Raw genomic sequence first — 23,623 nt, 5'->3', positions numbered from 1 at the left:
GATAAAAATGAAAAAGACAAAAAAAAAAAAAAAAAAAAAGATCCTTTTACTCCTTCACAATGCACAGCATGTGAATGCTCAGTATTTGATTAAATTTAATGTTAGGGTTCTCTCCCCTCCCCATGCAGTGAAACCTTTTAAGATTACTTTTGATAACCTTAAGATAAAGATGGAGATGAATATAGGTGAATGCCTGGTGAGGGTAGTGCGCTTTACACGGGGACATCCCTAGATACTTTAACCATCATTTACACTTACACACTGGATTGATTTGCATACATCCCGCACTGGTTTTTAGCAAACCAAGTTCTTTTAATATGTGTTGCGTATTTGCTAAACAGTTCATAAGCTCTAAGCAGAGTCTTTTTTTTTTGAGTCATTTGTTTTTTAAAAACATGATTTAGCCAACAGAGAAGACATGGCCTGCCATTGAGGCCATTGAGTGGAACCACCTGAGTTTGTCTCCCAACTCTGGCATTATGTAAAGGAAACCTTTTTGTGGTATAATTTAACTGTCTGCAAAAATAAGAAAACTAGGTATTACTGAGTTGTTGGGAGGATTATAAGAGAGATGTATATGAAAGAACTTTGCAGAGCCTTGCTTTTCAGCAAGTGCTGGCCTTACTAACTTTACCAAACTGGGACCATGTTTCATAAAGCAAAATCAAGACAGATGGTGTGGAAAGTTTTAACCCTCCCCCTTTGGTTGTGCATGGATTAATTTGTAAAGCTTTATAGAGGTTTAACATTCAGATGCTTTTAGTCCCATTCATTTAATGAACCATTTTTAAGGGAAGATAATTAAATCATACAGTGTCAATACTTGGAGGTACTGTTAGTTACAGTTACTGAGAGCTATCATTGTGACCTTAATAGAGGTGTGCTATAACAGAGAATCCACCTGGCCCTGTTTTAGGTGTTGTAGTAGAAAGAGACAAATGATTACTTTGCTGGAACATTGAACATTCTGATTTAATGATTGTCCAGTTTAGTTTAAACTGAGAGAGTTTAAACTGGTTTTTTATCTTATTCTTCACAAAGTGGGTGATTTAGGCCTTTAACAGAGCAAGCAAGATTTTCTTCTGGGTTTGCATTGTTGTTCAGTGAAGTAAGTTGACAATATGGGAGGGAAAAAACCTGTTGATCAGGAAAGAGCTTGTTATCCTTTAAGTTTCTGCTTGATCACAATTGCTTAACAGGAAGTTTGTCTTTGTAGGCAAATGAGAGACAGACCAGGAAGACCTGACAATCCAGTAGGGTATCTCTAACCTTGATCTTACTGTTTTAATACAACTCAAAGATTGTAAAATTCTGTGATGGCAGCAGGCAGCATTTTTAGGAAATTCCCTCATGATTAGTCAGCAGTAAAGGTCTTCACTGGGTGAAGAGTTGTGAAGTAGAGGATAATAGGGATATTAACAGAAAATGAAAACAAGGAAAGTATCTGTAGGCAGACATTCACATAAGAATAATGAATGTGGAAAATCAAACGAGAGTTCCACTATTAAGAAAAAGGAGGGCTGGGGATTTAGCTCAGTGGCATAAGTGCCTGCCTTGCAAGGGTGCAGTTGTGAATTCGATCCCTGGTCCAAAAAAAAAAAAAAAAAAAAAAAGAAAAAGGAACTTGAGTACGTATAGAGTTGTTTTTTTTTTTTTTTTTTTTTGGTGCAGGGACTGAAACTAGAGAATGCTGAGCTATAATTCCAGCCCAGCCCTTTTGAAATTTTATTTTGAGATAGGGTCTTCCTAAGTTGGGCAGACTGTCATTGAATTTGAGATTCTTCTGCCTCAGCCTTCCTAGTAGCTGAGGTTACAGGTGTGTCCCTCTATGCCCAGCTTAATTTTAATTTTTTTTTTGTCTTTTTCGTTTTTATCATTACCAGGGATCGAACTCACGACTGCCTGCTTTCAAGGCAGGCACTTATGCTGCTGAGCTAAATCCCCAGCCCCCAATTTTAATTTTTTAAACTGCTAAATTGAGGACTTTTTTTTTTTGTCTTTTTCGTTTTTTTATTGGTACCAGGGATCTAACTCACGACTGCCTGCTTGCAAGGCAGGCGCTTATGCCGCTGAGCTAAATCCCCAGCCCCGAGAACTTTTTTAAAAAACTAGTTTTGAGCATTAATAAAGTATTTGTTGACTCTGAAATTACTACTTGAGGTCAGATATGGTGGCATACACTTGTATAATCCCAGCATTCAGGGAGGCTGAGGCTGGAGGATTGCTGTTTGAGGCCAACCTACCCTACATAATGAGGTTCAAGGCCAGCCTGAACTGCATAGTGAGACTCCATATCATTAAAAATAAATAAATAAAAATCTATGCTTTGAAGTTACTTCTTTTTTTTTTTTTATTTAATTTTTTTTTTGTCTTTTTCCTTTTTATCGGTACCAGGGATCGAACTCACGACTGCCTGCTTGCAAGGCAGGCGCTTATGCCGCTGAGCTAAATCCCCAGCCCCTGAAGTTACTTCTTGAGAGAGGAAAAAAGGGAGGAGGAGTGCTACAAAGGACAGGAACTTAATTCTAACACTTTGAGTCTTCACTGTTAATCTTTGTATCTCTAGCATTAGGCTTGCCACCATTTAGGCATTGAAGACAGTTTTTCTTTTTCTGAAGGAAGAGGAAAAAATTAACTCACTACTCAAGGAAAAGGTTTGAGGATTCAAAATGTTCAGAAAAGAGTCTATGGGCCAGGGATTTAGCTCAGTGGCCTAAGTGTCTGCCTGGCAAGCACAAGGTTGTGAGTTCCATCTCCGGCAACCCCCCCAAAAGAGTCTGTTAGTCAAATTATTGTACTTATGTTTTGCGTCACTTGTTCTACGTTTTGAACATAATAGTAAGTCTTTATCTGTACCAGGGATCGAACTCACTACCGCACACTTGTAAGGCAGGCGCTTATGCCGCTGAGCTAAATCCCCAGCCCCAGTAAATTATATTTTGAAAAGCTTAGTATGTTTTACCCATTAGCTACTAACCATGGCTCATTTGCTACTTTTATCAAAATTGAATTCCCAGTTTATACTTTATTCAAGAGTATTATCACTTAATGGAAAAACTCGAATCCTCACCTCCCTGGGGGGAGTTTACTTACATGATCTTTTAAATTAGAAGTATTAAGATATTTTAATCTAATTTTTATGGCTAGGTTAATTATAAACTGGTGTTTCAGTCACTTCAGTAGTTTTGCCTACGGTGTGAAAAATCAGAATATCTTTGCTCATTGCTTGTGGACTAATAGCAAATCTTAGAAAACCACAGAATTTTAAAATTTCTTGGGTTCATGACAAATAGTAACTATGATAATGTGTTTGGTTTAATGTTGATATTATGGGCTTTAGAAATGCCTGGCTCTTTGGTTAATAAAGTGCTGCTTTTTAGTGGCAAGATCTAGGGGTTTTGTCTTTTCATGGCTGGTGGATTTGGACTCAGCGAAGATCAAGTTTTTAGTCTGTATTTTTATAATTCTCTATTTCCATGTTCATTGACTCAGGACCTTTGCGAGTAAACCTTAGTTTCTTCTGTCCTGGGAGTCCTGGCCTTTCTGACCTTTGCTTTTGGAAAACACCAGGCCTCTGTGAAAATAGCATGGGCTTTATCCTGTAATAGACATGAGACATTGGGCAAGTTACTTCTTTTTGCTTTTCCTTTTTTAATATGAAATATAAGTATTATAAAGGACTGACCCATTAGTGACCCTTCAATAAAGGTAGGTAATGTAATTACTGTTCTGAAGGAGCATTTGGCAGTAGTTTGGCAGTCAAGGAAGTAGCAAATGTATGTGCAAGTTAAGTTCAGTCTTTTAGGTTTATCTGGGTTACCCTGTTGAATGCTTTTTCTCTTAAAGCTCTTTCCCTTATATAGTGTTTTACAATTCCAGTCTAATGGATAAGTTGGTATGGTAAAGAAGAATGTTGATGTAAGATGGCTGGGCTTAATGCGTAAAGATATCACCTAGTAAATTGTTTATTAGTGTTATTATTTTCTGTAGTTTACTGAATAACTGGCTATTGTGGGGTATTAGCCTTTAATGAATCAGAGGTTCATCTTAAATTGTCATGTGTTTTAAAGGGATTCCACTTGAGGGATGAGGATTTGAGTAATACATGTAGACTTGATGTTTTCTATGTAGCACACCAACAGATTTCATTAGGTGCTTAAATAAATATTTTCCTTCAGTTATTTGAACCTTCTCTTGCGATTCATTTTGGTTGACAAACTATGATGGAGGAGGAAAATGGATAAGAGTGTTTTGTAGCTGAATAGCCTGGGACAGTTATATGGATGATAGGGTAAGTTTTAAGCTGCTGTCCTTTGGAAATTGCATGCTATTTATCATGAGTAAATATTATGATTAGGGATGCTTCATTATTTTCCACATAGAATTTTGTATTCTTCTCTTAACACAGAGGCAGAGAATACTGCCAAAGACCTTTGAGGCCAAATAGCTGACTTAGGGGTTTTAACTTTTTCTGTGCCTCAGATCCACCATTCCACTGACCCTTCCTTGGATTTCTTGGTGGCTGTCATTTGGCGCAGGTGCCATGGTAGGTGTATGGATTGCTTTCTGTCTTTCAACAGTTACCGAAGTGCATGTTTGGGATTTTGTTGAAGAAAGCTGGATACAGTAAACGGAAAGAATCTTGGAAGATGCTTGACTGCTGTCTTTTCTCAGACTAGTCTGAAAGGGAATACCCCCATTCATTCTGGATTGGTGGATCTGAAATACAAAATATTTTCCAGGTAAGCAATTACCTTGTTTTGTTTTGTGAAACTCACTGAAAGAAACTTGAAAAAATTTTTTATTTCTTTTTTCTATTATTAGGGGAAGGGATGAATGTTGGATAAGTGTCCTCAGAATTATGTTTGGATGTGGATCGGTGATGGTATATGTGGCAGAATTGTTAGTAAAAACTTGGTTTGAGTGTGGGAGTGCAATTATAGGTCTAATTTTTTTTTTTGGTCTTTTTCATTTTTATGGGTACCGGGGATCAAACTCACGACCGCCTGCTTGCAAGGCAGGTGCTTATGCCGCTGAGCTAAATCCCCAGCCCCTAATTTTTAATCATAACCTTAACAGGGAGTACAGTAAAATGGGGAAACTTTTTGAGATGATAGATAGCTTGTAAAATACGGAAGACAAATTGTCATTTTTCGGTATTACTTCATGTGATTTATAATTAATACTTGGTCAAAATACACTTTGTAGTCACAATGTTAAGTAGCGGTCTTATATCCTTAGGACTCTAGGAAAGTTTACTAATTATAGCAAATGTCTATTGAGAACATCTGCTAAGGCACTGTTGTAAGCACTTTACATGTATTGTTTAATTGACATAGTGCTTTGCTTGCTTTCTTTTTGAAACAGGGTCTCACTGTGTAGTTAAGGCTGGTCTTGAACTCACAGTGATCTTCCTGCCTTACTTGCCCAAATGCTAGGGTTACGAGTGTGTACCATCAAGCCCAGCTACTGCATTTTATAGGTAGTGAAATGAAGCTCATAAGTATTAAGTAAGTGCAAGTTGCTCAGGGTCATATCACTGATAAGTGGCAGGGCCAAGCTTTAAGGTTAGGTCTTCGTGTGCCCAAAATGTGGACTCTTTTCTCTTACTGCATTTGCTGAAGATCTTTTTGTTTGTTGTTTGTTATTGTTTTGTTTTGTGAGGCAGGCTTTGAATACATTATGTAGCCAAGGCTGGCCTCGAATGCTGGCAGCGCTGCTACCTTATGCTTCCAAGTGCTGGGATTACAGGCATAGTGCCACCACACCCAGCTGAAGTTTGTGCTTTAATGTCTGGATTTTCAGTTTGATTCTCTTTCTCTCTTTCTCTCCTGTTACCACCAAAAACAAACAGATGAACAAAAAGATAAGAACTGAAGTAGTTTGCTTCAGAGAATGTCAGAATGTGCTTCTAACCTCTGTGCTATTCCAACTAGTTTACAGTGGCATCCAGTAGTAAAGGGAGGAACAGAAATCCTGAAGCAGCCTAGTTCTCAGGTTTTATCTTAGCCCTCCAAGAATGTTTATCAGATTTTCCCAGGAGAACTCACAACTGGTTAGTTTGAGATTGTCTTTCAGAATAGTGCTGTGATGGGCTGGGGGTTTAGCTCAGCAGCATAAGTGCCTGCCTAGCAAGCACAAGGTCCTGAGTTTGATCCCTGGTACCAAAAAAAAAAAAAAAAAAAGAATAGTGCTGTGAGACAGTACTTGCTGTGAAGATTGAAATGTTTAGACCTCTGCAGTCTTAACTGAATTATAAATTTAACTTAATTTTAATTAAATTTACATTTAAATAACCACATGTGCAATTTTAGGGTTTACTGTTTTCCTAGGTGTGGTCTTGTTTTAGTATCCCCAGAAATATAACCTGATCTGTGTGTTTAGAGCAGCTCCTTATACTAGGGTTGGACCAATAATAATCAGCTTTATGTGTAAAAGCAGAATTCTAATTTATGAGTTGATAATGATATGTGTGTATACATATATGTAAATTTTGGCATGATAGTATATCTCTTTTTGAAAGACAGATTTGTGTGTTTCTATTTTATGTACTGTTTTTAGAATTTTGTCTTTTTTTTTTGAGACAGAATCTTGCTTAGTAATTCAGGTTGGCCTTGAACTCACTGTGTAGCCCAGGCTGGCCTCTAACTTGTGCCAATCCTCCTGCCTCAGCTTTCTGAGTGCTGGGATTACAGACACGTGCCACTGCACCTCGTTTTTTGTGTGCTGTTTTAATTCAGAGGGTCCTGCAGACTCAAGGCAAATGACTGCAGCACTCTTTTTTTTTTTTTTTTTTAGTAGGTTTTTACCTACCAGGTCAGCTACAGAAGTGAGATGTCTTCTGCATGGGACTGAAAAGAGTTTTTGATAGGAATGGCTGGTTTTTCTTGATTGGAAAACCTCTTCCTTCATCTTTCTTTTGCTTCCCAAATTTTGTGACTGAAGCATTTCTTTTCAGATAGTACTTTGATTTCAGTTCTTCAGTTTCACATGTGTGTGTGGGGTTCTTTGTTTTCTTTATGGTTCCTTCTTCACTAGTATGATCCATCTTGTGTCCTTTTGCAGCTCTAGGGAAGCAGTTGAATTTTTCTTAATTCCCTGTGGCCTCTTTCTACTAAAACATGTCTCTTAGCTTACTTGATTTGGTTGTATAGTATGTTGAATAGGAGCATATTCAGAACACTGTTCCTCGTGTTGCATTCTCTTTGGATTACATCATATTAAATGGAGCTTGTTTTTACTTTATCATTATTTTGGGACTTAAACTCTTATGTTTTTGAAGTAACAGAGTGTATGACTAAGTTTGTATTTTACGAAGTTAGGTTTGACAGGTATGTGTAGGAAGGATTGAAGGGACAGAAGGCAGGAGCCAAAGCATTTGTGGTGTGGATAATGGTAGGGATGGGTGGGATATAAAAAAAGATGTAAGTGGTAGAATCTGTAGAACTCAGGGATTGGCTTTAGTACTAGGAGTGAAAAGGAATAATAGTATGATTCTTTAAGTTTTTGCTTTGGGCACCTGGGTAAATACCTGTTTTTTTCTTCAGGAGAGGGGCTACTAGAAAGAGGATACTGGGGAGAAAAAAAATGAGCTCACTTTGGATTATATGAATTTGACTTCCCTGTGGGTGAATAGTCTTTTTTCTTTTTTCTTGTTTTTGGTGCCAGGGATCGAACTCACAGCCTCGTGTTTGCCAAGCAAGCACTTAATGCCACTGAGCTAAACCCCCGCCCTTGAGTCTTAATGGGGTGAATGGAGTTAAGGGGAGAAATACGTACAGTAATGGGAATACTAGTTTGGAGTACATTAGAGAGGGCATGGTTAGAGAGAAATAGTTTTTAGCCTCAGTGGTACCTGACTTTTACTTCATACATTTAGAAGATTACTCAGATATAGATTGGAAGAATCTCTCTGCCAGTGTATAGGAATGTCAACATAAAGAAATGGGATATAGGGGCTGGGAATTTAGCTCAGTGGCATAAGCGCCTGCCTTGCAAGCAGGCAGTCGTGAGTTCGATCCCTGGTACTGATAAAAACGAAAAAGACCAAAAAAAAAAAAAAAAAAAAAAAAAGGAAATGGGATATAGCTATAGGTTAGAACCTGTGATATACATGATGTTCACTAAGATGTGTAATTACCATTCTCTTCCTTTTTTTTTTTTATTCTTCTTTCATTTTTTTCTTTCTTTCTTTCTCTTTCATTCATGTTTTGTATTGGGGATCGAACTCAGTACCTCATGCTTGCCAAGCAGGTGCTGTGCTGCTGAACTATATCTCTGGCCCAGGTTCTCTACATTTCATTCTGGACTGGGAATTCTGTTACAGGTAGATGAAACGTACTCCCTTTAGAAGATTGGTTCATTGCATTTGGGTTGTGATTTTTCTCTCTCATTAATTGGTTAATTAATAAAGGCATAGTTTTTGAAACTTGGGGGTTGAATCCAGCTGCGGTCCTTAGCCCTTCTTTAGTTTTATTTTCAGACTGGGTCTTGCTTAGTTGCCCAAGCAGGCCTTAAACTTGCAGTCCTCCTGCCTCAGTCTCTGAAATATCTGGGATTACAGGCCTATGCTCCCATACCCGAAATTTGCTTTTAAAAAGCTCAGTGTTGTCATTGCACATCTTGTGTGCCTTTACACAAACTCATTTCTGTGCATCTGCTTACAAAAACATGAGAAAAAGAACTTAAACAGAGATGAAACATAGAAATGTGCCCTTCTCTCAGCCTGTCTCAGTTTCCAAATGCTTATCTAGCTGTAGTAAAGATACATTTTTACATCACAACCTGAACTGCCAGTCTTTTTATCTACTTAGTAAAGAAACAGTGAACCGATTCAATGTTGGGGTGAGAATTAGCTATGTTGGGATTAATGGGATGCTTGTTCTGGTCTCTAATGTAATATGTCCAAAAGGGATTTTTAAGTCAAATTTTTACTATAAACTATTTTCGTCTTATGTACTTCAGACTGTAATGGAGACTGAAGTTTATTACAGCTACACTTTCAAGTTTTTGAATTGTCCTCTTATAGGATGTGCAATACTTTATATTTGAGTATTTCTTCATAGTGTCATTTAACTTGTTTCTTCAGCTCCTATGTTTCTGGTAAACTGGAAGATTGGTGAGGTACACCCAAGTTAGGCATTCTGGCAGGAAAATTTCTTCATAGGTGGTGTGTGTCTCACATGGAATCCGGTCCGGAGGCATTTAATCCTGGGCTATTCCATTTGGAGCTGTGTGAAATTTGATCCCTTGGCTAAGGTGGTGATTGCCAGATCTCTGTAAAGAATGTAGTTTTTCCTCCACTGTTAAAAGAGGACTGTGTGGACACTTTCTGAGAACTTGTAAATATCTTTCTCATTTAGGACTTTTCTCCCAGTGATTTCAGCATCCTACTCTTGAAATTCTTTATTACAATAGGTGTTACAAAATTGTAGTTTGTCTAGTTGTCATTCTTTCCACAATTACTAGCTGGCGTTCCCAGAGGCTACCCCTTTGTTCCAACTTCCTTCTCTTTGTCATCATTTTCTCATGAGTTTTTATTTATTCAGTGTTTTAATGGTCAATTTTAAGTGTTTACTGGTACTCAGATTGTACTATATTTGGCTTCGGCTGCTTTTTTGACATGATTGAATCAGTCTTAGTGTTCTTACTGACTTTTTTTGGCACAAGATGTCCCAGGTTCATCTTGGGGTATTCCCGTACACAACAGGAATCAGCCATTTCTCCAAGAAGCTCTGGTTCTTTCTAGTGGGAAGTGCTGTTTATGAACCAAAATCATTGTTGTGGGTTGTTACTACTTCTGGTAGAGATAAGAAATATCTATAAGAAGGATTATGGGTTTATGTTATTTTTGATTCAAATTTAAGATTACAGGACTTTTTTTTTTCCCTCCTGAGCCTGTTAACCTTTCAATTTTGAAATCTAAGGAACTTTGAATTTTGGGGGTCTGATTTTTTTTTTTAATTCTTTATATGTTTTAGACAGAAGTCCTTTGTCTGAGGGGCAATTCACTAAGATTTTTTCCCAGTTTGTGGGTTTTCTTTTCACTATGCTGGAGATTTCTTTTGACATGCAGAAACTTTTTTAATAAGAGGTGATCCCAGTTACTGACTTTGGGAAATATTTCCTGTGCGGTTTGAGTCCTGTTCATGAATTCTTTGCCTACTCCTATGTCTTCAAGGTTTTTACCCAATTTGTCTTCTAATAGATTCAGTGTTTCTGTTTTAATATTAAGATCTTTGATCCATTTAGATTTTATTTTAGTACATGGTGATAGGCATGGGTCTAGTTTTAGTTTTCGGCATATGGAGAGCCAGTTTTTCCAACACCATTTATTTATTTATTTATTTATTTATTTATTTATTTATTAATTGATACCGAGGATCGCCTGCTTGCAAGGCAGGTGCTTATGCTGCTGAGCTAAATCCCCAGCCCTCCAACACCATTTATTAAAGAGACTGTCATTCTTCCAGTGAACATGTTTGGCCCCTTTATCAAAGATAAAGTGGTTGAGTGTGTTTGTAAGTTGTGGTTGTATCTTCTAATCTATTCCATGATCTTTGGCTCTGTTTTAGTTCCAGTACCATGTTGATTTTATTACAGTTGCCTTGTAGTATAACTTCAAGTCAGGGATTGTGATACCTCCTGCCTTGCCTTTGCTGCTTAGAACTGTCCTTACTATTCTAGGTCTCTTCTAGCTCCAGATGAATTTTAGGAGTGATTTCTCGAGTTCTATGAGGTATGTTGATGGTATTTTTATCGGGATTGCATTGAATCTGTAGAAAAGTTTTGGGAGAATGGCCATTTTCACAATATTTATTCTTCCTATCCATGAGCAAGGGATGTTTTTCCATTTTCTGAGATCATCTTCAATTTCATTTTTCAGTGTATTATAATCTTCCCTGTATAGGTCTTTCACTTCTTTTTTTTTTTGTCTTTTTCCTTTTTATTGGTACCAGGGATCGAACTCACGACTGCCTGCTTGCAAGGCAGGTGCTTACGCCACTGAGCTAAACCCCCAGCCCCTAGGTCTTTCACTTCTTTCGTGTGAGAAATTCCTAAATATTTCATTTTTTTGGTTGCTAGTGTGAAGGGTGTTGCCTCTCTTATTTCTCTCTCTGTGACTTTGTTAGTGTATAGGAATGCTATTGATTTTTGAGTATTGATTCTGTATCCAGTTACATTACTGAATTTATTTATTATATCTAAGAGTCTTTTAATGGAGTTTTGGGGATATTCTATATAGAGTATCATGTCATCTGCAAATAATGATAATTTAACTTCTTCTTTTCCTATCTTTATGCCTTTTATTTCTCTCTTTTGTGTAATTGCTCTGACCAGTATTTCCAGTACTATATTAAATAGGAGTGGTGATAAGGGACATCCTTGTCTTGTGCCTGATTTTAAAGTAAAGGCCTTCAATTTTTGGCCATTTAGTATGATATTGGCTGTTGGTTTGTCATAGATGGTCTTAATTATATTGAGGTAAAGGCCATCTATTCCAATTTTCTGTAAGGTTCTTATGAATGAATGTAAATCAAACTCACATGTATAAATACCGAATAGTTTCCCTAGTGTAAGAAATGATAAGAATACATAAAAGTATGTGGTAATCATGATTCCCAATCATATTGGTTTGAATCCATATAATGTTATCACTCATTAATTGCAATGATTTTAACCTGGGTTGTTTGATTTTAGTATCGCTGATAGTACGAATAGCTATTCTGAAGAAAACAACACATCATAAAAGCTAGTGCTGATTTAATATCTTGTTTTGAAGTCCCATCAAGCTGTTATACATCTGTTTCCACTGATTTTAACATGTGGTATCTTACTATATTTTACTATATGCGGTAGTATAAACAAAATTTTTTATAGGCAAAGAGATAATATAGAAACCATTGTTTGTTTTCCATTAACTGGTTCTAAATACCCTGTAATTTCTTCAATCTCTTGAATAGCTTCAGACTGACTTGATATGCTTGATGCTATCGTATATGAAATTATACTCAAATAATTCAAGGAAGGAGGCACTGTGGTGACTACTATTATGTTAGATATCTAGGGGTGAAACATAGTGATGCTTAAATTGTTCGGTTCTGACCTGTGTTGTTCTAATACAGTGTCCTCTTTTACCTCAATCCCACCCTTTTTAAAAATTAATCTATTTTTTTCTTACTTTTTTTTCAATTAAGGGAAAACTAAATTAAAAAATAGTGGGATATATTATAGTAACCTTTTTGTTTTCCTGTTAACCTGATATGATCACCAGTATTGCTCTTCCCATCTTGTTCTGTCAGATTTTACTATATTCTATTTTGTTTGATAGTATCAAGTTTGAGGTTATAGCCAACCACTTTGAAGGCAATAAGATTTACTATGATGCCCATTATGGTTGAACTATTATCTTCTTTTGAAGTCCTGTAAGGTCTCCAGTGTAGGTTTTATTGGTCTTGTTCTGTACTGTTTTGATCAATTCTATTATACCCGATGATATAGGCAACTTTTTAAAAAAAATAGCAAGAGACACAATGGTAACCATTTTAGATCACCTGATAATTCTATTTTTACATCATGTACTATGCCCATCCTTTTGTTCTAACTGACTCTGTTTTGTTTAGCCATGTTAGGTTTTATTCTCTCCAAAAAAATAATAAGAATTGTGGAAGTAAAAAAACCCCCGAAGTGTAATTGTTATTAAAAAGAGAGGAAAGGAAGGTGGTTAAGGGATATAACTGCATGCATGTTTGAGTATGTAGGATGGAAATCCATATTACTGAACTTTTGATGGATCATTGATCGGCACTGTCTGCAATCTCATTGTATGAATGTTCACTTTACATGCTTTAATTTTATAATTTGGACAGCTATTTCAAAGATGACAATATGTAACCTATTAACTAGTGATATCTTACTGTATTTTTTCCTTGAAATTCTGTATTATTTGTACCCTTTTACTGCTTTTTTAAAATTTTATTTCTTTTTTTCTCTCTTTAAATAAAAAAGAAAAAAGGAAAAAACAAAAAAGAAATCTAAGGAACTTGTTTGGTATCAGGGCTATCAGGTTGACGTATATGTTATTATTTAGATAAATAATTTTATTTATTTTTTGAGGATGTGTTGCGTTTTAGTCACTCTTTAATATGGCAATATTTAGTAGGCACCCTTTAATATGGAGAATATGAAATAGAGTAACATACATACCCTGCTTTCAGTAGTTTGTGGACTTTTATGTAAAAAAGTACAGCATAATGTGAAAACTGGTAAGGACCATGAGTAGTAGGTTAAACAGTGTTATGGGAGTTAGAAAAGGAAATTTCATAAAAGACTTTAAAAAATAAAGTTATCCTTTGAGGCCTGGGCAGAACTTATAGGGACATGGAGGTGTTGGGACTAAGGGGGCTGCTGGCTGGTTTTTTTTTTTTTTTTTTTTTTTTTTTTTGGTGATAGAGTCTCCGTATGCAGTTCAGGCGAGCCCTGAACTTGCGGCAAACTTTGGCCTCAGCCTCTGGAGTATTGGGATTATAGGAGCTTGCCACTATACTCAGCCAGAAGGAGCTGTCATGACAAAGATAACTAGGCGACTACTTGGGAGGCTGAGGCAGGAGGATTACACGTTTGAACCAGCCCTGGCAATTTAGATGTTTTCTTAACATAAAAAATAAGAAGGGCTGAGGATAGAGCACTGCTGAGTTTAGTCCCCAGTACTGAAAATAAGAAAAACAAAACATAAAGATAACCAGGTGGACAATGGCTAGCAGGCAATGGAGTGTATGTTTTCTATCAGGAGTTATGGATAGGTAGTTCTACAAATGGTTGGAGTATAGCTTGTGTAAAGGGTTTGAGGTAGATACAGTTGGAAAGGTAGATTATAACCAAATCTTGGATTTTAGCCTTTAGGGTCTAAGTTATATACTGGTAGCCTATGCGTAGATAGAAATCCACAGACATATTTTATTTACATAGATATTAAAAATTGGGGTGTTTCATGTCAGAGTACTTATTTCTGCTTTTTTTTTTTGTCGGTACTGGGGATCGAACTCACAACTGTGCACGAGCAAGGCAGGCACTTATGCCGCTGAGCTAAATCCCCGGCTCCTATTTCTGCTTTTGCATGCTAACTGGCGTTCAGTAGTAGCTGCCATTTTGAGTTGGAGCTTGTACTTTTTGGTGTGCCATCACTCCTACGAGGCTGTCTTTACTTGATCTGCTTCAAGGCTGTCGTTACTTCATCCGCTTGGTCATTTAAGCTTTTGAGCTTTTTCCCAGGGTGGGGTGAAGGACATGTGAGACTGGTGAGTATGATTTGAGAGACAATTGGTTGTGAAAGTTAAAGCAAGTGCTGTGCTTTAGGAAGATCACTCTGGCAGGCAGTGGAAGCCACATTGGAGGAGGAAAGCTGGAGCAGGGAGAACAGTCTGTTGGAATTGTTCAGTGAAGAAGTGAGAGGGGTGGTGACAGACAGTATGAGGAGAAGAAAATAAGACTTTTGATATTGAATGTACAGTGTATTGATAGATGTGAGTATACTATGTATATAGTCACAAGAATGTAAATTACATTTTTTGTGTGTGGCACGGAGACTTGAGGGCTTTTATACTGAGCTGAGATAAATCCCCAGCCCTTTTTTGTTTTAAGACTTTCTCCCTAAATTGCCCAACCTGGACCCTCCTCCCACCCTGCGTTTTTTTGAGGCAGGTTCTTGTTATAGAGTTTAGTCTAGTCTTGAACTTGCTGTGCTGACAAGTTGGGTTTGAACTGGATTGATCCTCCTACCTCAGCCTTCCAAGTACTGAAATTAAAGGGATGTATCACCATGTTTAGATTATCTAGGCTGGTTTTGAATTTGTGATCCTCTGTAAGCCTTTTGACTGCTGGGATTACAGTCTGCACCACCATGTGTGCCCCCAAGCCTGTGAAATCATACATAGTCTTAAAACGCTTGTCCTGGTGCTAGCTGGTAGCATTTGAAGGCTGTGGATTCGGTTCTCTGCACTGCAAAACAAGACCAAAATATGAAATCTTATTTCTGAAAAGCTTTGCACTTATAAATCAATTTCTCTATTGGTTGATTTTGGAAGATAGTAGTAATAGTTTCATGCATTGTCACTATTTAAAAAGTTGAGTTTTGGAATATGCAAATAACATATTTTGACAAAAATATAACCTAACACTGGCTATATTTCTGAAAGTTGTATGAAAATTATGTTATTCTTTTTCAATCACATTTATGGAGCTAAATTTTCAAACAAAAATATTGCCAATGCTATGTAATTATAAACTTTTGTGTATTTAGTTTTCTCACAGTGTCTCCAAGAAGTTAACCAAAAGGATAGTGAATCCACAGGATCTTGCTCTGTATTCTTGAAACTATGCCATAACAATACTGTCTATATTGTTAGTAATATCTTGAAAATCTTCCTGTGTGGTTTGCACATGACTTGATACAGTCCCATTGCCAGTGCCATTATTCCAGGGATTTGGTGTCACTTCCAGCCCAGATGCTGAAGGAGGTAGTTTGAAGCAGTTTCTCTAACTGACAAAGATTGTTTAAAAGTGCAGTTGCATGTACAGGTTTTTTTTTTTTTTTTGCATATAACCTATATATATTAAAGAATGCACTGTGGGGGCTGGGATTTAGCTCAGTGGCATAAGCGCCTGCCTTGCAAACAGGCAGTCGTGAGTTCGATCCCTGGTACCGATAAAAACGAAAAAGACAAAAAAAAAAAAAAAAAAAAAAGGGAATGCACTGTGAGTTTTTATACATACCTAGATCAAGATTCAGACCATTTCTAGAACCCTTGAAGTCTTATTGCTTATACCTTGTCCCTCAATAAGCTCTGTCAAAGGTCTGTTGACCTCCTTTGCTGTAGGTGAGGTCTGTCTCTTTTTAAATCATATAGCTTAACCTCTTGTGTTTTTGCTCTCTGTGCTCAATATTATTTTCTTTTTGTGGTACTAGGAATTGAGCTCAGAGCCTTGTACATGCTAGGCAAGTGCTCTGCTACTGAACTCTTAAAATTTTATTCTGTAACATGTCGTGCTATGTTTTGTAAGGCTGACCTTGAGCTTGTCCTCTTCATGCCTCAAACTCCTGAATAGCTCGGATTATAGGCATGTACCACTATGTCCCTGCCCGTTCATTATTATTACTGTGTTTTGTTGTTTTTTTTGTAGTACTGGAGATTGAATTCACGACTTTGTGCATTCTAGGGAAGCATGTTACCACTGAGCTACATCTCCAGCCCTGCTCATTATTACATCTGTGAAATTCATCCATTTTGTTTTGTGTAGCTGTTGGTTTCCCTCTCCTGTGTATTATTCCATTGTGCATGATAGAGTTATTTCCAAAAGATGAAAAATATTAACAAAAGATGAGAAATATAAAATAAAAAGTGGCCTTCTGAGAACACGGAGAGAGATGACCGGCACCCCCACCGCTGGCATCAGGTGATCTCTCCAGCGGACACGTGGCGTGGGGGCCTGTAAATAGCCTCGGTTTGGGGTGGAACCTAAGGCGCGCATTAGGGATACACAGGTAGCCCATTGGTCCTAGGTTTGGCGCCATATGTAAATTCCCAGGGGCGGGAAGATGGCGTCACAGGTAACTTCCTAGGGGCGGGGGAGATGGGGCTTCCTGCTTCCAGTTGTGGCTTTCCTGGCTACAGTGTCCTGTCTGGGCCAAAACCCTTTCAGTGCATATAGTCCATGGTTTGTTATTCTTACTTGGTTGCTTGAGTAATTGAATTGCTATTGACAAATACTTGGGTTGCTCCCAAATTTTGGCTTCTGTTATGGATAACACTTATAAGGTGTACATAAGGACTTATTTTTATTGTGCAAAGACCCAAGAGTAGAATTACTGGGACATAAGATACATATATTTAGCTTTTTTTTTTGTCCTTTTCCTTTTTATCGGTACTGGGGATCGAACTCAACGACTGCCTGCTTGAAGGCAGGCGCTTATGCCGCTGAGCCCAGCCCCATATATTTAGCTTTTAATAAGTACTGCTGAATTGTTTTTCCAAGTGTTTGCATCAATTTATAATGTTATCTCTAATGTAGATTTCCAGTTATCACTTGATATTGTTAATCCTTTTAATTTTAGCCATGCTTATGGGGCTTATGGGTGTATAGTGGTATCTATATTGTAGTTTTTGTTTCCTTTTTGTTTAATCAGCTTTATCATAGTTGATATTCAGTGAAATATATTCATTTTATATGTACTGTGTTGAATTTTAAGAAATATATACATTCATATAGCCCCATCACAATCAAAGTACACAACATTTTCATCCCTTCTGATAACTTGCCGTATTTTCCTTTGTAATCATTCCTATATTCTTGCCTTTACTAATCAATAACTATATATTAGTTTATTGTGTTCTGGAATTTCATATAGAATTACGTAGTGCACAGATACTGCATGTACTCTGTAGTGTTTGTTTTATTTTGCTCAGCATGTTTGTGAGATTCCTGCTTGTTATATCAGTTGTTCATTCCTTTATTGCCTAGTAGTATTACACTGGATGAGTATGTGACAGGGTATCCAGTCTCCTGATGGGTATTTGTTTCCAGTGCTTGCCTGTTGTGAATAAAACTTAGTGAATGTCTGTGTTTATATTTTCTCTTGGGTATACTTGGGAGTGGACCTGCTGAGATAGCATAGCTAGATATAAAAGAATTTGTTCTATACTCTGACAATAGTCCTGATACCAAATGGTTTAGGGTTTTCCCACACCACATCTCCAATTCTTTGTACATACGAATGTTCTATAATTCAGATTCTTTTTGTTATTATTGTTTATTGTTTTGCCTCTATGGAGTTGTTTTTTTTTTTTTTTTTGGGTCTCAGGATCGAACTCACGGCCTTGCGTTTGCCAGGCAAGCACTTATGCTACTGAGCTGAGTTCCCGGCCCTTTGTTTTTTTTTGTTTTTTTTTTGGTCTCTTTCTTTTTTTATTGGTACCGGGGATTGAACTCATGACCACACACTTGCAAGGCAGGTGCTTATCCCGCCGAGCTAAATCCCCAGCCCCCTTTGTTTGTTTTGAGACAGTGTCTTGCTGTATAGTCCAGGCTGGCGTTGAATTTATGGCAGTCCTCCTGCCTCAGCCTCTTGGATACAGGGATTATAGGAGTTTGTCATCAAGCCTGGCTCAATTTACTTTTTTTTTTTGGTACCAAGGATCGAACTCACGACCTTACACTTGCCAGGCAAGTGCTTACACCACTGAGCTAAATCCCTGGCCCTCAATTTACTTTTGATGCTGTCCAGAGTTAGTGTTAGATCCTGAAGTCAGATTGCAGGAGAACCACTCCTTCCCACATCATTTGCAAAAGATGATTGCCATTTAGGCTGGGTGTGGTGGCAAGTGCCTGTAATTCCAGCACTTGGGAGGCATTGCTGTGGAGTTCAAGGTCAGCCTGCACTACAAAGTAAGATCCTGTGTGAAAAACAGAACAAAGCCCAAACCCAAACTCAGAACCAAAACCAACAAAAAAGATTGCCATCTATATTTTTGACTGGCTGTAATTTGGGGGTTCCAAATGTGTAGTATTTGTTGTAATATTTCACAGGACTCAGAAAAAGTTTTACTGGTTTTATTAAAGGATATTATAAAGGTGATACAAGTGAATAATCAGATTAAGAGGTACAGAGCTTGGTTCTCGGGACACCCAGCACCCATCCTCCTAGAGTCATCTCATTAGCATAAACTCAGGCCTGGTCAAGGAGTTTTATTATGAATAATAATAGATATTCTGCATATCTAGGGCTACTGTGTATCACCAGCCCTTTTATTTTTATTTTGAGGCAGTATTTTTTTTTCATATCCATTTTATTCAAACATAAGAAAGAAAAAAAAGCTACAAGAAAATTTTAAAGTACATCAATTCTGGGTAACAGACACTGCACATTGTCATCCCCAAATCATTCACCCAGAGTACAGGACATGGCAGTATCTTTTTTATGTATGTTTTGTGTATATTTGTTTTTCATGCATATAGTTGGTTTAAAACTCAGTTGTGATATCTTTCTCATCCAATATATTTCTTCACAATATTTTAACTGGAGTTCCTGTTATGTATGAACTAAGGCACCCTTCCAAAACCTTTTTTGAGACAGGATTTTGCTGTGAGTTCAGGCTGGCCTTAAACTCACTGTGTAGCCCAGACTGGCCTCAAACTTGGGGTAGTCCCATATCAGCCTCCAGAATGCTCGGAGTACAGGTGAGTGCCACTGTGCTCAGTCTAAACTCCCTTCTTAGACCCTTAAGTTATCCTAATTTACAACAATTTAAACAAAGCTGGATTGTTCTTTCTTTTAAGGGTAATCTTTTAACACAATTCTGAGTATTGCTTACATTCTGGGAGGTAAGAGGTAGAATTGCTGGATCAAAAGATTTTTTAAGAGCATATGTATTTTATGGTATTTTATTTAGCTAGAGATTTTACCTACTTTCTATTCTTAATCTTATTTATTTATTTATTTATTTAATTTTTTGGGTGTACTTCTAAGGACTGAACCCAGTGCCTTTGCACTGGGCTACAGTACAGCCCCAACCCTTTTAAAATATTTTTACTTTGAGACAGGGTCTCACTAAGTCACTAATTTGCCCAGCTGCCTCAGCCTTCTCCAGCTCTGGGATTATAAGCCTATGTCATCACTCATGGCTTCTGTTCGTCTGTCTGTCTGTCTGTCTGTCTGTCTTTCTTGGTACTGGGAATCTAACTCATTGCCTCGCGCTTGCTAGGCAAGTACTTGCCTCTGAGCTATACCCCAGGCCCTGTTCTTAATGTTTATAATATGAAAAAAATGTTTTCTACATGTTTATGCTATTTTAGAGGCTTTAAAAAATTTCTTTTGGGGGATGGCATTGGGAATTGAATCCAGGGCCTTGTGCATGCTAGGCCTGCAGTATATTGTTAAACTATTCATTTCAGTCTATTTTAGAATTTTAATAATTTAAAAAATATAATTTGATTAAATAATTAAAATTTGTTTTAAAATTACTAGTGCTGGACATATTTCCTCTCATTTGTGGCTATTTGTACTTTTTTTTTTATGAAGAAAAGGAAATGTTCAGGTTAGATACAGTTCTGCTCTGCTGAGTTGATCCAGGTGCAAAGCTGGGTGGGTGGGGCGGAAGGAAGCCCCAGGGTGGGGAACTTGTGAGTCTGGTGTGGTTGTAGGAGTGCCACCCTTTTGTGATTGAAATGGCCAGTTTTGTTTTGAGGTGAGCTGCACAAGTGTTTACTCCTCCACACGCTGTCCCCAGCGGTGTAAACTGAGACCATGCTGGAGGTAGACCCTGGGGCTGAACACTTTCTCTGAAGCATCACTGGCCTCAGTGAGCGCCTCTAGGGCCGCTGTTCTCGCCTTTGCCATGAGTCAGCAGGCGAGGTTTTCCTGGGAATTTCTTCCATTTCTCAGAGCTGCTCTCCTACCTGCCTGCCTTCCATCCTTCCTTTTTCTTTCTGCGAACACTATTTCCAATCCACCCCTCCCCCAGGTACATTTAAAGAAATTTCTTGAAATGTCCTAATATGTGGAGATGCCTAGCTAGGTTTCCAGTGCTGATGTAGGTTATTGTTTATTTTGATATTCCTTCAGCGTTTTCAGTTGTGGTCCAGTAAGTTTAATTAAACTCTCTAACTTTGACACCTATTTTCCTCCCATGTCTTGTCTCTCTTTCCTTTTTCCTTCTGGCTTTCTACAGTTAGGTCAGTTTTTTTTCCTTTCGTACTTGTGTTGTTCACTAGTATACCAGCTTCTGCTTGAGCAAGCATCATTTGTTACTGTCATTATTAGGGAGGCCTCACTCTTTCTTCTTGCCCAGTTAGTGTTTGCTTGTCCTTTATTTTTCTAACTTTTAATTTAAATTTAATTTTTTGCTGTGCTCAGGATGGAACCCAGAGTGTCGTGCATGCTAGGCAGGCATTCTGCTACAGAGCTATGCCCCCACCCACTCTTGCCCCTTAGGATTGAGCTCAACTCCCCAGGGAATGTGTCTGGGTCCCCTTGTTATCCTTATGGACTCTTCAGTTGTTTTTCTTTACAGCTGTTAATGTAACTTCAGCTGATAAATATATTGCATAATCCCCTGCTAAAGAGTAAACTATTTTACTAGAAAGTAATCTCTGTTGGGACAAGGATCATGTCTGTCATGTAATTTTCCATTCATTTCCAGCATCTTATACCAAACAGTTGCCTAGTGGAATGAAAGAATAAATTTGGGAAGGCAATTGAGGGTAACTATTGTATACTTTGATAGAGTTATTTCCAAAAGATGAAAAATATTAACAAAAGATGAGAAATATAAAATAAAAAGCAGCCTTTATTCTGAGAACACGGAGAGAGATGACCGGCAACCCCCACCGCTGGCGTCCGGCGATCTCTCCGGCGGACACGCGGCGTGGGGGCCTGTAAATAACCTCGGTTTGGGGTGGAACCTAAGGCGGGCATTAGGGATACACAGGTAGCCCATTGGTCCTAGGTTTGGCGCCATATGTAAATTCCCAGGGGCGGGAAGATGGCGTCACAGGTAACTTCCTAGGGGCGGGGAGATGGGGCTTCCTGCTTCCGGTTGTGGCTTTCCTGGCTACAGTGTCCTATCTGGGACAAACCTTTCATACTTAAGGTCTGTTTGTGCCTTTATAGTGAGTACATTTATTCCTTAAACTCTTGGTATTTTGTGTTTCGATAACTGTTTCTTAATTTTGTCTGAACTGACTTGGTCCCGAAAATTAAAGAGTTGACATCAGATACCTACTTTGAAAGATCAAAGATCTTTCTCCCTCTCTCTTTTTGCCTCCAAACCAGATTGTTCTAGACTTTCATTAATTTTTAAATTGTCCAGGTAGTTTTCAGCTGTCATTCTGAAGGAATTATCAGTGACTTTAACTGATGTTTATTCTTCTTTCTACCCTTACTCTCTGCTTTCCTCCTCTCTCGCTTGCCTCCCTCCTTTCTCTGTGTATGGATAAGTAATTAATAAGATCATTATTTCTATGAGTCACTTGCCAAGGACAAGCAGATTTAGTAAATGCTGCATATGATGTCCTTCTCTTGAAAATTAACTTTATAATTGTCACATTAATGTTTTCCAAGCTTCCTGACCCTAGAAATCCTTTGTTTCAAAAACTTAATAATTCGAGGGTCACACTTTAGCAAATGATGTTCTTCATAATTTTTGTGCATTTCATGCAAACTGCTTTGCTCATCAAGAGTTTCTGCATCACCTTGCCAAGGAAGGAGAGAAAGATCTCTTTGTTAAGTCCTTACTGTTTGTCAGACTTATATCTACTCTTCCTTTTAACCTTTAGTGTAAACCTTTAAGGGTAGGCACATTGTAGCATGTGGGGAATTGTGGATTGAGAAGGGGAATTATTTTTTGCTCAAGGTCACATTGCTAGCAAAACATTTTATTTATTTATTTTAGTATTTTACTTCTTTTATATAAAGTTTTCTTTTGCTGCCATCTCTGGGGTAAGAAAAACTGTTGGTTATTTTAGAGACCACATCTGTAGTCATCACCGTAGGAAGAGGAGAATTAAGTGGCAGTGTGGGACTCTGAAGAGAGCCAGAGGTCTGGAGCAGCAGGGTGCCCAGGTTCCCAGAATTTGGAGTAACTGCCTCTGCCCATACCCCTACTGTGAGATCTCATGTTTCTTCTTTCTCTCGTTCTCCTCAGGTCTAGACCTTTCTTGTGGTACACAGCTACTTTGTTGGAGTTTTGGGTTGGGTTTTATCAGTAATATAGTTGCTGATGTTGACTGGGTACTTGTTATGGTGGTAACTGACTTTTAGGTTATGTAACAAGGGCTTGAGTGCCCTTGCTTGAGTGTTGGACCTAGGATCTTAAACTATCTCTGCTTTTTTTTTTTTTTAAGCTTTAGTAAATGTATTTATGAGGAAAACTTACCACAAGCATTTAAAATCTATGAAATCTTGGTTTTACTTTGCTAGTTGAGTATTTTTTGTAATGTAGATTAGATTTAAATGAAATGTATAATGAACAAATATTAGGAAAAAAATCTTAACATGCCAACAGAAGTCACCCTGACTACTATACCAAATCTTGGGAAACATAGCTGTAATCTACTCCTTCATCTATTCATCCATCTGTTCATGAATAATTCAGTATGCAAAAGATAAGGACTCAAAAACAAGAGTAAAAACCCAATTCCATTTGTACCTAAAACATTGTAAGAGTTTCTCAATATTGTATGCCCATTCATATTTGCCTCTCTTTTTTTTGGGGGGTCTTTTTCGTTTTTTATCGGTACCAGGGATTGACTGCCTGCTTGCAAGGCAGGTGCTTATGCCGCTGAGCTAAATCCTCAGCCCCCATATTTGCCTCTTATCTCGTGTTTTTTAAATTAGTGGGTCATTTATAGAATAGTTTTAGTTTTATAGAAAGACTGAGTCTGTGGTATACAGTTTCCATATTTTCCCTTCATACTCATCTGTTTTCATAGTAGTCATGTCACTGTGGTATATTTGTTACAGTTAACAAACCAATTATTCTTAACCAGAGTCAAAAGTTTATTCAAATTTCGTTAGTTTTACTTTTTTTGGGGGGTAGTGTTGGAAATTAAACTCAGGCCTTTTGCCCTG

At 37.8% G+C, this 23,623-nt stretch overlaps 1 protein-coding gene across 10 annotated transcripts in view; it reads left to right on the top strand.

Moving 5' to 3' along the window:
* The window catches only part of Fbxw11 (F-box and WD repeat domain containing 11), a 140,925-nt gene that overhangs the window by 5,632 nt on the left and 111,670 nt on the right, over positions 1-23,623 (top strand). For 3 of the 10 annotated variants that reach the window (XM_063230781.1, XM_063230779.1, XM_063230785.1), the window contains exon 2: positions 4,581-4,742. The exons of the other annotated variants lie outside the window; for them this stretch is intronic. The gene's annotated coding sequence lies outside the window, so the exon portion shown is untranslated. The remainder of the gene's footprint in view (positions 1-4,580; positions 4,743-23,623) is intronic. 10 annotated transcript variants of the gene reach the window in all.

This window comes from Cavia porcellus, unplaced genomic scaffold (genome assembly GCF_034190915.1).
Source record: "Cavia porcellus strain 051 isolate PalLab524CR breed Dunkin Hartley unplaced genomic scaffold, mCavPor4.1 scaffold_19, whole genome shotgun sequence".
NCBI lineage: Eukaryota > Metazoa > Chordata > Mammalia > Rodentia > Caviidae > Cavia > Cavia porcellus.
Note: the sequence above shows the minus strand (reverse complement) of the source record. Positions and strands in the feature narration are given on the sequence as shown.